Genomic DNA, 15,689 nt, shown 5'->3' with positions numbered 1-15,689 from the left:
GGTGTGATTAAGAATAAAAAGCCTCCTGGGGCACCTGGGTGGCTAAGTAGGTTAAGCGTCCAACTTCGGATCAGCTCATGATCTCATGGTTCTTGGTTTGAGCCCCACATTGGGTTCTGTGCTTACAGCTCATATCATGGAGCCTGCTTCTGATTCTGTTTACCCCACCCCATCTGTCCCTCCCCTGCTCACACTCTCTGTCTCTGTCTCTGTCTCTTTCTCTCTCTCTGAAAAGTAAATAAACATTAAATTAAAAAAAAAAGAATAAAAAGACTCCCAAAGGGAGGAGCCTGAAGCCCATGGAGACCAATGGGCAAGAAGTGTGTCCCGAGAGCAAGAATCATAAACCCTAGGGTAGAGATTTTTACTATGTATGCCCAGCAACAATGCAGAATTGTAAGAGTGGTAAGAGTGGTGACTTTTTCATTCTTTACCTTTGTAAATGGGAGTATTTTTTGCTGACATCCTATCCCTGTTTCACTTCCAGATGTGGTGTGTATGTGGGTGGGGAGAAGATAACTTATCCTTTTAGTCAAAAGTTTATAGGATCATCATAAACCACATCTGAAGATGACAGAGGTGGCTGGACCTCATGCACTGATTCTAGAAAGCCGGATTCCATGATTCCATTTAGCCAGAGGCAATGGCTGAATGGAGACTGGGTACTGGAGTGAGAATTTCTTATGTGTGGAAGGAATATTGAGACAGATATTTATTGACCAGAAGGTTGTATTGTAACAGACACTGGCTGAATCTCTCATCAATTTTATGTCCTCTTCCTAGGCATGGAGAAACTAGATTTCCCAATTTTCTTTGCCTTTAGTTAGGAGTCATAAGATTAGTTGTGATCAAGTGAATGTGAGCAGATATTATATAGACTCTTCCTAGGTCTGAATTCTCAAAACACTGAAAACTCTTTGACCCTTCATCTCTCTTCCCAGTTTTGTGGATGGAAACAGGATTTTGTAATAGAAGACAATAGGATCTGAGTCACCACTTAGTGGAAGCTGCCAGGAAATCTTAATTCTCACCATTGAATATGGCAGGAGAGAGAACTAAACTTATATTAAGTCACTGAGAGTGTGAATACTTGTTCAGCAGCTGGTATCTTTGATCTTAAGCAGAAGTGAATCGATACCACAAAAAATTCTTCACAAATATATGGCCCTGGCTTAGTGGTAGAAAGCAAACAGGGAAGACATGATATTGGAAGAAGGTACCTCATGTTATGCTGGGAGAAAACATTTGGAAGCTTGTCACTTTTGGTAACATTTCGGAGGCGGATCATTCACCTAACAGACCTGCTAAGTCTGCTGGATGAAATTTGAAAAAAATCATATAATTCATGTGAGTGGGCTGTTATGGATGACATTTGGCAAAGTATTATAAAAAAGGGAGGACATAATGAAAATTTGGATAGTTTTTTGAAAAAAATGAAATGGAATAGATGGAGTAAAAAAACTGGAGAACTGGTAGGGTCAAAAAAACTTCTTTCTGACTCCAAATAGTAAGAAACGGGATTTTTTATTGAGTGTCAACATCTAATTCAGCTTGTCATTTTATCAGAATGTTTCAGGGTGAGGATGAGACAGATTATATGATCTGTATTTATATTTATTTCAAGAGACCAAGGTAATAGTAATTAAACATAGGGAAATTCACAGCTCAAGCATTATATCTAGAAAGAACTTTGGATATGGCTGTTGGACCATGGATGGACTAGAAAAGGACAAAACCCAAGCCTAACAAGTTTTTTTTTTTTTTTGGAAATATATTGCCAGAGAAACCTCAAGACCAGACTGAAAATCTCTAATGCTGTCCAAGCTATTAAAACAGCTTCTAGGGGCGCCTGGGTGGCTCAGTCGGTTAAGCGTCCGACTTCAGCCAGGTCACGATCTCGCGGTCCGGGAGTTCGAGCCCCACGTCAGGCTCTGGGCTGATGGCTCAGAGCCTGGAGCCTGTTTCTGATTCTGTGTCTCCCTCTCTCTGTGCCCCTCCCCCGTTCATGCTCTGTCTCTCTCTGTCCCAAAAATAAATAAACGTTGAAAAAAAATTTAAAAAAAAATAAAAAAAACCAGCTTCTAGTCTCCTAATTTCTCATAATCAAGAGGCAGCCTTTAAGTCTGCATTGCCTCAAGGAGGTCACATTAATCCCTATGTAAGATGTGGCCAAGTATGGTAATGGGAAGGAGAATACTTACCAAGAGAAGAGCTTGAAGTCATGAAGAGCCATGACCAAAATAGATCTTTCTAAAAAATAGACCCAGTTCATGGAATCTCCACTACCTCTCAAACAAGGACAATTTCCATTGTCTGGTCTCCTAAATTTCAAAATTACTATGGACCCATGACTGCTATGGGTTTCCCCTTGTCTCCCTACCTCTTCCTTCCTTCCTTCCTTCTTTCTTTCTTTCTTTCTTTCTTTCTTTCTTTCTTTCTTTCTTTCTTTCCCTTTCTTTCAGAAGCACACTATGATAGTTAATTTTATTTGTTCAGTGCTCATTTGTAAGCACTAAGCATGGGCTTCAATTCTGTGAGCCCAGATTCATATATTTAGGAAGATATAAGCAAACTGATCAATGTATATGGATGAAAAACTGAAGAAAGGCTCATAGTTAATCACATTGTAGTTTTAAATTTCTACAGCCAAGAAGCCAGAAGTCATAGGTCTTTTAGGTCTTTCTGGATGTCCCACAAGATATCTGCACTTTTCTTGAGCTGAGTAACCTCATCATCCTTCAGCTTCTGGTTGATAACACTGGTTAACCCCTGAACTTTTAGGATACATGGAAGGCTCAGGAAGATTTCATTCTCAGTGCCATACATTCCCTTCACCATTGTTGACACTGGATGAATCCTGGATTGATTTTTCAACACTCAACGAGATCAGCCATACTTAATCCAGTAGTCCAGTTGGTATATCCTTTTAGTTTGATGACTCCATATGCACTTTCAAACACCATCTTATGTACTTCCTTCTAATTTTCACTGTCATTGTCTGTTCCCATTTCTGGGTTCAGTTCCTGGAGAGAAACACCTGCCACATTCACTCTGCTCCACGTAGCCACACTTGAGTTGCCTTGTTCTCTCAAAATGCATCCATGGCAGCTGCTGGGATGAATGCCAAGTTTTTCAGCCATAAAATAGTGAAATATAGCAAAATTCAGATTACACCCACTTCCAATCACTTAGCTTGGGTAGTCCACTTAGCTTCCATGTAAAGTATGTGAGAATATCCACTGGGTTGGAAACCACCATTATGACACAATCAGGACTGTACTTGACTATCTGACGAATAATGCATTTGAAGACATTAACATTCCTCTGGACCAGGTTGAGCCACTGTCTGCCTCCTGCTGGCAGACTCCTGCAGTTACCACCACAATCTTAGAATTGGCAGTCATGGAGTAATCTTTATCTGTCACAAAATTATCAATTTTAGATGTCTAAAGAATTAAGCTCCTATGTTGCAGATCCATCATTTCTCCTTTGTGTTTATCTTCCAAAACATCCACCAGGGTAAGTTCATCAGCCAGGGACTTTCCCAGAATGCTGATGGCACATGCCATGCCAACTTGTCCAACACCCACTATAGTACTCTTATTGTTTGGGACGGTTGACTCTTCTTCTGTGACTGACACAATCAGTTTTTCCTTAAGAGTTGCCATTGTGCCTAGTGAGAAACAGCTGTAAGAGTCATGTAAAGAAGATAATGCCAGCTGCGTCTCCTCCTTACCTCTTTTTTTTTTTTTTGTATGGAAGTGTCTGATGTGCATATCATCATTGTATATTGAAGTGAGACATATATTTTATCTTTATGGAAAGGAGCCACATGTGGACTTGATGTAGAGGAGTGGAAATCACCTGGAGAATCTGATTTTGAGGTGAAAACAGTGGCAAGATGGTAATTTAGCCAGTCTGTTTTAGGAATAAAGAGTGTATTCTATGTATTGGAAAAAGGATAAAAATAGATATTTGTTGACCAGAATATTGAGTTGTCACAGATACTGACCAGTATTAATTTCTCTTCTTGGGAACTCTAGGAGTCTATATTTGAGAGCCGCTTTTTCATTTAGGTTGGTGCCATATTCTTGAGTATGGCTGTTGGAATGTAAGCAGAAATAACATGTCGCATTCTGACTGGGATGAGTAAATATATAGCATGTATTCCCTCAGTTTTATCTCTATTTGTTGGCTGAATGATGCCAAGATGATCTTAATGTCAGAAAAGGGTGGAACAACACAAAGAAACAGATGATTTGAGGGAAGTACTTTGACCTTCTCATCAGACTGTGTTTTGAGTGAGGAATGAATATTTGTGTCACACTATGCCATTTCAGAATTTCTTTGTTACTGTGGCTTATTATAGCCTATCCTGACTGATACAGGGGAGTAACACTCTGTGAATATCATGGCTTAATGGACAGGGAAAAACTGTCTCCTCAAATTTATAATACATAGTCATCATGGGAAATTCTATCTGTAGGAAAAAGCAATGTTTTCATTAAAGCAAAGAAGGAAAGAGATAAGGAAGAGTTTAAAGATGAAAATGAGTTTATATCTTATAGAGTCATGTTTTAAGATAGGAGAGTGAAAAGTTTAGAAAGGTAAGCATAGAGTGCAGCTGGTTAGATTCAGGGAAATATAGAACATCTTGATGGTAGCAGCTCTAAAGATTGCAGGGCCAGGGTGACAGAGATGGGTGACAGTGCCTATACAATGGTGATGAACAGATAGGCCCAGTGTATACTGTTGGTATAATCAAACTGTGACTACCAGGCTTAATTGCTGGAGGCATTGTGTGACTCCATTTGGGGTGGACTGCTGCCAGCCCTTTTTTTCTTGGTGTCCCTGAAGCCCAGAGTGGTGGCAGGCCCTGAAGCTGTCATGCTTGGACAACATGATGACAGCAGCAATGATTTTGATTCCTGTATTTTGTTTCCCTCAATTCTTGGACTGACTGCCCTAACCCTTCTCTAGAGGCTATTCAAAGGTCAATGTGTCATTGAGATGGTCAGTGGTTTCTTGAAGCATCTTCAGGTCAATTATCAACTTTGCCATGATGCCATTAGAAATCCCTGGTTGTGACAACTGTTTCCTGAAGGTATTGTTTTTCATAATTTGAAGATGGAGAATAGTTTTCAAAAGGGACATGATTCCTTTCAGGCTTGTTTTTCTCTGAAGGCCTCAAGTTCGATTTGAGCTTTTTGAACCTTCTATTTCTCTAGGGAGTTTGAAAATGACATTGTTTACCACGTTGCATAGTGCTCCCTTTATCGAGGGCTTGATGTAGAAATTTTCCATGATCTTGGTATTAATAAAAAGTGCTTTTCCTGGAAAACTGGATTGTTTAATTCTTCTCTAGATTATCATGTTTACCGATGGTGTTGGTGGCTAGTGTTCCTGTGAATCTGTGGCTTATCCCTTGAATGGAAAGTATTTTGAGTAATAATACCACCTTGGGTCCATCTGCTTTTTTTTTTAACTTTTATTTTTCCAATTGTCTTGATTTCTTCAGTTTTGCTTTATTTTTTAAATGCTCCTGGATATATTAAGGTGAATTTAAAGACTTTTATGGTGGCTGTGGTGTCAGAAAAAATGAAAGAGACATAAGGAAATGAGGCAAAGAAAATAAGGACTAGAGTAAGAATGAAAGAATAATTACTGTCAGCATTTTGTTTATATTCCTTCAGACCTGCTATTTTAGTGGGGCTCGGCTGACTTCCAGCTGCTAGTATCTGTATCTGTGCTGAGGCCATTTTCTGGAACTGCTAAAGTCCATGATGCATATGTGTGTGGAAGGCTAGAAGTGCCAGAGAATTAGCTTTCCCTGTGAAAATGTTTATCAGTGTCTCTCAGGTTAGTATATAAATACCCCACCTCCCTCACCCCTTGGTTGGGTTATATATGAGTTGTTTTGCATCATTTCCCAATTTGCCCACTGGATTGAGCTCTGGTCACTCATTGTGTTATTGAGCTGCTTTTTCTTCCATGTGTCTCTTCTCCATTCTGCTATCACTCTTCCTTTTAATTCTCAGAGACATCCTTGCATGCCATTCATGTGTCAGAGCTACTTTTAGGGAGACCCAACTAACAGAGGAAAAAGAGGAAGAGGGAAAGAGGGAGAAAAGAAGAAAGGAAGGGAAAGAGGGAAAGAAATAGAGAGAGACATAGGAGAGGAAGGAGAAAGGAGAAAGGGAGACAGAGGGAGAAACATAGAGAAAACACAGTATATTAATGATATATGGGGCGCCTGGGTGGTTCAGTTGGTTAAGTAAGTGTCTTACTTCGGCTCAGGTCATGATCTCACAGTTCATGAGTGTGAGCCCCACACTGGGCTCTGTGCTGACAACTCAGAGTCTGGAACCTGCTTCGGATTCTGTGTCTCCCTCTCTCTCTGACCTTCCCCTGCTCATGCTCTCTCTCTCTCTCTCTCTCTCTCAAAAATAAACATTAAAAAAATAAAAAAATAATAATATATGTTCACTTTGCTACTTGAAGGAACCTCACTCTTTGAGCAAGGTGTTTTTATAGCCATAAGTATGTAATTTTCTCTGTTAATGAAGGAATAAAACTAAAACAATTTGACTCACCTGTTTAGACGTTTAAGATAGTAAATAAATGCTTATATAAGAGGTTTCTCTATTTTATTAATTAATATATAACTCTAAAGGCTTATCTGATTATGAATGCTGATTTCATTGTTTTTATTCATACTCTTTTTCAGAACCTTAATAAGAACTAACTTCATACCCAGTCCCTCTCTTGTGCACTCTCATAAAATGTGATAAGCCAGATTCTGCCACTCCCTAAAAACCTCATCATATTTAGCTCTCTCTTGGGTACAGGTAAAATTTAGAAACATATTCCTTTAGAATTTCACAAATTCTAGGTAATAAAAGATCTTACCTCATGACATACACCTTCAAGTATTAAATTTATCTATCTATCTATATCTCCAATTTTTGTTATATGTGTATTCTGAACACAGCATTGATGCATCAGGATGCAAAAATGCATGGGCCATGGGCAATTTAAAATCATTTTAAGAGAAAGGACATAGCATATATATTTTTCATTTGTTCATTTTTTCCAAGCAGAGCACTGAATTAGATGCTGTGAAGAATACAAAAATACATCAGACACTATCTAGCCAATAGAAATGCACTATATATGTACAACTGAAGACTGACTCAAGAAGGGACCACTATTTGTAATATCCCACAACTGGAAACGAGCCAATTGTACATCTACAGAAAGATGGATAAACAAAGTGGGATACATTTATGCAATGAAACAATACAGTAATGAGACTGTATAAATTACAAGGACATGAAATAACATGGATGAATCTTGAAAATATAAACTTGAGCTCCTCAGCCCCCCCAAAAAAACCAGATACAAAATAGTACATTCATTTGATCCTGTTGATACAAAGTTTAAAATTAGGCTATATTATATTGATATAAATCAGGATTTTAGATTTCCTTGAGGCTAAGGGTAGAGACTGAATGGGAATATGAGGTGACTTCTGGTATTCTACTAATTTATTTCTTGATCTTGATCTTACCATTTATTTCTTGATTTATTTCTTGGGTGTGCTAGCTTTGTGAATATTTACTTATCCATGTGTACACTTGTGATTTATATACTTTTTCATATCTATGATATTGAAATATGTATATATGTATATATATATACACATATACATATATATATACATATATATGTATATATAAATCAGACATATTTTTTCTTTGAGTTTACATCTGCTAGGAGAGATGTGGTATGTAAACACATACATTTAATTTTATAACCCATAAGTACAATATAGCAAAAGGTCCTAGAATTAAAGATGAGAAAGAACTGCTCTTTGACCTGCAAAGAATCAGAAATGCTTAAAGGAAGTAATGAACACATTTTGAGATTATCCTGGAAGGGTGAGTAGGGGCTGCCAAGTATGTGGAGAGTGGAAGGACCTAAGTGGAATAAGAAGGACCTAAGCAGATTAAGAAGAAATGTGCTGGAATATTCTACAAATAAGTTTCCTGTGAGGTCTGGACCTTAAGAACTGTGGAAGATAAACCAGATGAGAAGTTGGTGCTGGATGACAGAAAGAATTCAACAGTAGACTGAGGAATTTGAGTATGTTTTGTGGAGTGCCAATGTTTTTAAGCATAGTTGATATGATCAGAACCATAGCTGGAAAGAATATAAGGACACTGCGAAATATAAAATAGGTTGATGTGATGGAATCCTGGATGAGGGAGGCCAGAAAGGACATATGGAAAGAATACCAACTCATTAGACTTGACGATTGATTTAGGTGACAACAAGGACCCAAATTGAATGTATATTTTCATGGTTGAGTGACTGTCATTTGGAGGGAAGGAAATTATATGACTCCATTTGAGGTAGATTGTGTTTGAGGAATCAGCAGGTTATTTAGAGGTTGAGCATGTACTTTGTAAACACAGGACTGGAGCTCAGGAGAGAGGGTGAGATTTGAATTTGGGTCGCATCTGCATAATGTGATTGAAGTAGTCAAAGGCCAAAGTGAATAAAAGAAAATAAACACTGTGCTGTATAATTTTGACTTTATATCTAATAACATAGAGGATTAAAGCAAAAGTATTGGAAATATAACTAATAGTACACACAACAATAGCAACTACAATGATACTATACAAGTATTTTGAGCATAGGGAATGTGTCTTGTTAACCATCGTATCTACAGTCCCTTCACAGCTCCCAGGACATGATAAATATGTTTTTTTAAGTTTTATAAATTTTATATGCATTGTACTTTACCATTTTTAAGTTCCATTATCCTCACTGTCTCAACAGGTTTGTAATTAATACTATAGAGATATGATGGAACAGTTACATTTCTATACTTAGGAAGAATGTATTTGTCCCTATATATTAAAATGGAATCATTATTGTCATCTCATATTTTCCTATAGCTAATGAGCAAACTTTTCCCATTTATCTTGGCCCTAGTATCAGTCAGATATATTTCACAGTGACCATGATGGGAGAAAGTCTGAGAAGGGGAAGCGTAACTGGCCTCGCTTCAGAGAATGTGTGTTTTGTCACACTGCAGATCAACATCTATCAAAAGCTAGTGCTGAAATGCAGTTTGCAGTTCTATGCTTGTGATATAGAGGTTCCTACATGGTGTTATAGTGCAGTTTTTGCAGAAAAATAGTTTTAATTATATGAACTTCACAGGGGTATTGTGAGGGGGCAGTCGGGTAAAGCTTGTAAATACAAAGTGCAAACTCTCCAATACCCAGAAGAGGTGACACAAATGTTAGTTTGCTTATCACTATTAGAAAGTTCACCAGTCATCTGGGTAACAGCAGTATTCTCTTCCAAGAATATTCAGGGTAAATCCCCTAATAGAGTAGCATAAATTTACTGGCAGCCCAGGAACACAGGTCCTAATTAGATCATTGCTCTGGTGGCAAAATTCTTGACTTACCTTGTGTTTGGATTGTATAGGCTATAGATTATTACAGCTGTCACTTGTTAGGATTTTAATGACAAACATGATTTCTAAACAGAAGTCTATTATTCTCTTAAATGCCAAACCCACAACATGAGTGGTAATAGCATGCATTTGATAATCTGATGACAAAAATATCTACAGTAAACACTGGTCATAATCTAATCCCCTATTAGGGGCATTATTGCAGTCTTGTCCTATTTTATTTTTAAATATTTCCCCTTACAATCTCTTTGTATTACAACATATCAACCGGAGTAAATATCATGGGACTGTATTCCAATTTCCACATTCATCCAGATGAATTAGAACGATAGCAATGAAGACACAATTTTGGTGTTAGGAATTATCCTCATATCTTCCATTCATCCCTTTGACATTCCCTTAACCATCACTGGCAGTCTCATTGCTTTGCCTTTGGGCTTCCACTTATTTTTCTCTTTATCCTAACTAATAAAGATAGATGGATAGATGACTAGATAGATAGAAATACATATATGTATGTGATGTGCAATATGGTTTATACACAAATGTTATTTTCTTCATGTTTTTACTTTGCAAAAGCAGAACACATAGAATGTATTATTCTTAGATCTTTTAATTTCATGTAGAATATTATTTGCAAAACACAGACAACTTACAATCTCCTTTACTGTCCAGATTCTGTGAGACTTAAAGGACACATATATTCACGTTTTTCAGGTGAAAGGCTGAAGTTTATAGATTCTAAGTGACTTGCTGAATTTCACAGTCAGTAACATACAACTAGGTCTTGTATCAATTAGGGTTTTGTTTTTGTTTTTGTTTTTTGTTTTTGTTTTGTTTGGGGTTTTTTTTGTAGAGAGCAAAACAAACCCACCTAAAGGCAAAAATGAATTTGTCAGACAGACTTGGAGGTGTCACAGAAATCAGAAAAGCTGAAGAATCAAGTTCATAAATAACATAGACTCAGTTTCATGACCACTTCACTCACCTCAAGAGCATTGCTGGAGTAAATTATTTCTTAATATTATAAGTCTGCTTTGTCTGCCAAGATTCAGATTCTAAGAAGGAGGGTCTGGTTGGTCTTGTTTGGGCAATGTGTCTGCTTTTTCAACAGAAATGTGCTTGGCAACTTGATTAATAGACCCACCTGACTGTGTCTTATGGGAAGACACAAAGAGGTAGAATAAAATGCTAGATAACCACAAAGCCACAAATGTCCCTATAGCCCTATATTCTTGGCTTTCTGTTCCTAATTTTAATGACTTTACTGTGATAGGAATAGATTTTTGCTCATTGGAGTCAACATCTCTGATAGCTACAGACATATTGGCAGTCAATTTCACAATTTGAGACATGAGCTAGAGAGTTAGAACTCTTTTATGTAAGATGCATGTACCCTGTTGTTAACACACACCTCACCACCAATTCCTGACTACCCTTTCATGTTTGTGAGGACCAATCAGATTGCTCTGGGTGGTCCCATTCTAAGAAATACAATATAATTGGTAAAAGGAATAATATCATAGTTCCAGCTTAGGGTAAGTTATATATAAATGATAAGTTGTATTGTAACAAGGTATTATGTTCTCCAGATTTAATTAGCTTGGAATATGAGTTATAACTTCTTGTGAGGGAGAGGATTAATTAAATTCTTGCAGGAGGGGGAAAAGCAGTCTGCATATTTTCAACACAAATAGGTAATATTTTTTCCATATTAATTGCCAGTTCTCATGATTTAAACATCAGGGTCATGATTACTACCCTTTATTTTTCCAAGTAGAGGACAAGGCAAATGAAAACAGGAAACAAGATAGAAGAAGAAACAAAAAGACAAAAAAAAATACAGAGTACTCAACAAACTTTAACTCTTCTGGCAGTGATCTCTATAGCCCACCATTTATCCAATTATAAGTGCTAATATTAGGAAGGAAAATAATTTTTCCACCATCCTTCTGGGTTCTTGGCCAAAGACACCCTCTGTAATAAAAGACAAATTAACAGAAGGAAAACAAACAGAAGTTTAATAACAGGTATACCTCCAGTGTACATGGGAGATACCCGGGAAAATTGAGTAACTCCCCCCAATGCCCAAGCCACTGTCTTAAATAACATCTCCAGCTAAAAACAAAAGAAGACGGTGGGGGTTGGTAGAACCAGTTATTACATAAGGCTATCAAAAAGGCATGGTAAACAAGGGTATGGTTGTTAAGCAGATTTATGTCTGTGCTTTCTTCATTGATAAAATTTTCTAGATTTGGTTATCCTCTTCTTCCTGGTACAGAGAAGGAGACACACTTAGAAATGGAGATTTCCAATTTAAATGTGTGTCTTACAAAAGGGTAATTTTTATGCAGTTTTCAGAACTTCTCTGATGTCTTTAGTTTATTAAAAACTAAAAAAAAATCAGCTAAAATAATGAATATGCTAAGGAGACATAAATTGGGATGCCACATTCTTTCACCAATTCACAAGTTTTCTAAGGGAGCTGAGATATCAGTGGTAAATACATGTCTCTGAAGCTATCCAATCATTTTACTTACTAAATTTATTAAATAACAGGTTCATATGTTTCCAATTGGTAGTCAGTATAAACACACTAAATTTAGGTATTGAGAACCTCACCAGTTACCCAGACCCAAATCCAAAGAAGTTATGAGTAGAATGATAAAATAGCATGGCTTCAAAGTAACATATCTGGGTTATTTGGTCCCTGATACTTACATAAGCTTGGAAAAGTTTTTTAACCTCTGAGCCTTAATTAAATCACCAGTAAAATAGTGATAATAATACACATCTCATAGGCTTATGGAAAAATTAAATGAATATGTGAAATTTCTCATACATATAAGGTAATTGCAGACATTTGTTCAAATCTGATCAAATTTGCCATAGAGAATACAAAGATATTTAAGACCACAACAGTAATTTAAGTTCTAATTAGAAAGTAAAATAATACAAAGAATTACTCAAACCAGATTCATATAAATCAGGAATCTTATACAATGTAAAGCTTTAGTAATAACTTTAAGGACAAAAGTAATTATATTACACAAGAAAAACCAGAAAATTTCTAGGGCCATAGTTTCCCAGACCCCAGTTTGTCCCTTCAGAGGCACAATAACCCAGTTTAACATGAGATTCTTAAACAATATGTATTGTTTGCGTCACTTACTCAGAAGACGGCTATCTCAGACATGAAACATTTCTGTGTTATACTGTTAAATCGCCTACATGACATTTTCCAGGAAGACATGTTTTCTTTCATGGTTGTGAAAGAAAAGTTGATAATTTAGAATTTATTAAAATTAAAAACTTCTGAAAAAGATAGTGTTAAGAGAATGAAAAGGCAAGCCACAGATGTGGAGAAAATATTTTCAAAACATATATCTGATACAAGACACATATCCAAAATATACAAAGAAGTCTTAAAACTCAACAATAAGAAAACAACCCAACTAAATATGGGCCAAAGATCAGAACAGACACATCACAAAAGGTGAAGTGTCACACATACATAAGAAAAGATATTCAATATATATGTCATTAGGCCATTACAAATTTAAGCAATAATGAGATATCACTATACATCTATTAGAATAGCTAAAAACTGAAACACTGAAGATACCAAATGCTGATGAGGATGTGGAGCAACAGGAACTCTCATTTCTTGTTGGTGGAAATAAAAAATGGCACATCCACTTTGAAAAACACTTTGACAGTGTGTTACAAAGCTGAATATACTGTTATCATACGGGTTATCATTTGTGCTCTTAGGTACTGATGTACTTGAGTTGAAAACTTATAGCCAGCAAAAAATGTGCATGTGAATATTTATAGTAGGTTTTTATATAATTGCCCCAAACTGGACACAACTAAGGTGTCCTTCAATAGGTGAATTAATGTACAAGCTGTGGTGTATGCACAGAATGGAATATTTTTCAACATTTAAAAGAAATGAGCTATCAAGCCAAAAAAACATGTTTAGGAATATTGAGTACACATTTGTACATGAAAGAACCCAGTCTGAAAAGGCTACATATTATATAATTCCAATTAAATGTCATTCTAGAAAAAGGCAAAACTATGGATGGAAACAGTAAAAAAAAAATTTTTAAAAACCCAGTGGTTTCCAGGGTTTCAGGATTCAGGGGAGAGTTAAATAGGTGAAGTACAGGGGATTTTTATGTCAGCAAAACTATTCTCTGTGATACTCTAATGTATCATACATGACACTATGTATTTTGAAAAATGCAGAATTTTACTGCACAAATAGTTTACCTTAATATATGCAAATATAAAAAATCATTTAGAAGCTTAGGGTATCACAGGCAAAACTATACGGTGTGTCAAGAATATCTATCTGTATTGTAAATGTATGAAAAAATCTCAATGAAGAAGGTGGCGGTGGGTGGGGAATGCTGACCTAAGTAACCAGAAATTAGTGGATTTTGCAATACTGAAGGCCAAAGGAACTGTGCCTGCTCATTGTATTTTGGTTGCTAAAGTTGTTTCCCTTGAGGGAAAGAGTAACAATTCTGATACTTCTATGCATGTATACTGGAATTGAACAGCTAAGTAATGCATGGTGGATGGTGGGAGCCAGGTTTCTCACTGTTGGAGTGGGAATTTGCAGAAAAATAAGAATAGGAGGGTAGAATAATTCATGTGGCAATGGCTTAAAGCTGGAGATATTGGTAAGATCTCATGTTTAACTTAAAATAGATGTGTATGTGGTTACATGTGGAAATAATACACAGATTTATTTCTTTTTTGCTGTCTGCTGAGAGGACCTAAAAGAAGTAATACCACAGTAGCAATGAGCACACTCAAGACCCAGATCTTGGTTTCTAATACCACGTACTAGTAAAAAGAACCAGCCCTCCCTGGAGAAATGACTGATTCTGGGCAATATATGAGATGAACCTGAAGAATCTTACAGTATCAGAAAATATACAAGTGCTCAAACAAAGAAAACCACATTATGTCAAAGGGGCACAGAACCCAACTGAAAGAGCTTCCAGTGGCCAAAGCTGGAACATTTTGAGGAAAACAATACATGAAATAATATTAGATTATAACCCAGAGTACAAAATGAATATCTGTGAATCCATGCTGATATAAATCTCAACTAAATTAATAAATAGGAGAGAAGAGACAAATCTAAATAAATTATGCAGATTCTCTGTTCTCAAAGAGAGGGATTATAAATCCTCACTTTTTTTTTTAAATTTTTTAATGTTTTTATTTATTTTTTAGAGAGACAGAGCAAGTGAGAGAGGGGCAGAGAGAGAGAGGGAGAAACCGAATCTGAAGCAGAGTCCAGGCTCTGAGCTGTCAGCACAGAGACCAATGCGGGGCTCAAACTCACAAGCTGTGAGATCATGACCTGAACTGAAGTCAGATGCTCAACCGACTGAGTGACCCAGGTGCCCCTAAATCCTCACTCTTTAAATGTGGAGTGTGCACAGCAACTTCCTTAAAAAGAGTATAACATGGAAAAGGGAGAAACTAGAATCATTTTGTGGCGCTGAAATCTGACAAACACTACTTCAGCCAGCTAATCAAAGTCAACATCAACAGTCATAAAACATGTTGATAGAATGTACCTTTGGTATGATAAGAATGCACAAATGAAAATGTATACAGTATTTCAGTCCCCGATAGTGCTGGAGAGCCAGCTGGAGTTGCTTTCATTTGTGTACCTTATAACTTCTTTTTCTTTCCTTCCTTCCTTCCTTCCTTCCCTCTTTCTTTCTTTCTTTCTTTCTTTCTTTCTTTCTTTCTTTCCTTTCTTTTCTTTCTTTCTTTCTTTCTTTCTTTCTTTCTTTCTTTCTTTCTTTCTTTCTTTCTTTCACATAAGATGAAATCACCACTGCTTTGAACAAAGTCACTTTTCATTAAGTTTCCTTTTAGTTGCATCTTTACACCATACTATATAAAGTCCAACATTTTTCTGTTCTGAAAATGGTTGTGAAAAGTGTAAACTGAAATGGATATTTTTGGGGCTTTTGGATATTTTTGGGGCACGATTCTAATAATGGACTTCATTTGCCATAAAGAAAGTATTCTTTACCATTCTTTTGTTTTGTTCTGTTTTTTAATAAAAATTTACAGATTAAGAGGGTCATTTCCCCCTTATCACAAGAAATAGGGTTCTATGAGGATATGAGTTTCTGTCCTCTTTTTTTTTTTT

At 36.5% G+C, this 15,689-nt stretch overlaps 1 long non-coding RNA gene and 1 pseudogene across 1 annotated transcript in view; one reads left to right on the top strand and one right to left on the bottom strand.

Annotated features, from left to right (window-relative positions):
* LOC125147045 (uncharacterized) overlaps positions 1-15,689 on the top strand; it is a 963,150-nt gene that overhangs the window by 499,870 nt on the left and 447,591 nt on the right. The window lies entirely within an intron of this gene.
* On the bottom strand, positions 2,662-3,668 carry LOC125147044 (L-lactate dehydrogenase B chain-like; annotated as a pseudogene).

The sequence above is a fragment of the Prionailurus viverrinus genome, chromosome D1 (assembly GCF_022837055.1).
Source record: "Prionailurus viverrinus isolate Anna chromosome D1, UM_Priviv_1.0, whole genome shotgun sequence".
NCBI classification, from domain to species: Eukaryota; Metazoa; Chordata; class Mammalia; order Carnivora; family Felidae; genus Prionailurus; species Prionailurus viverrinus.
This window is presented reverse-complemented; position numbering and strand designations above follow the sequence as displayed.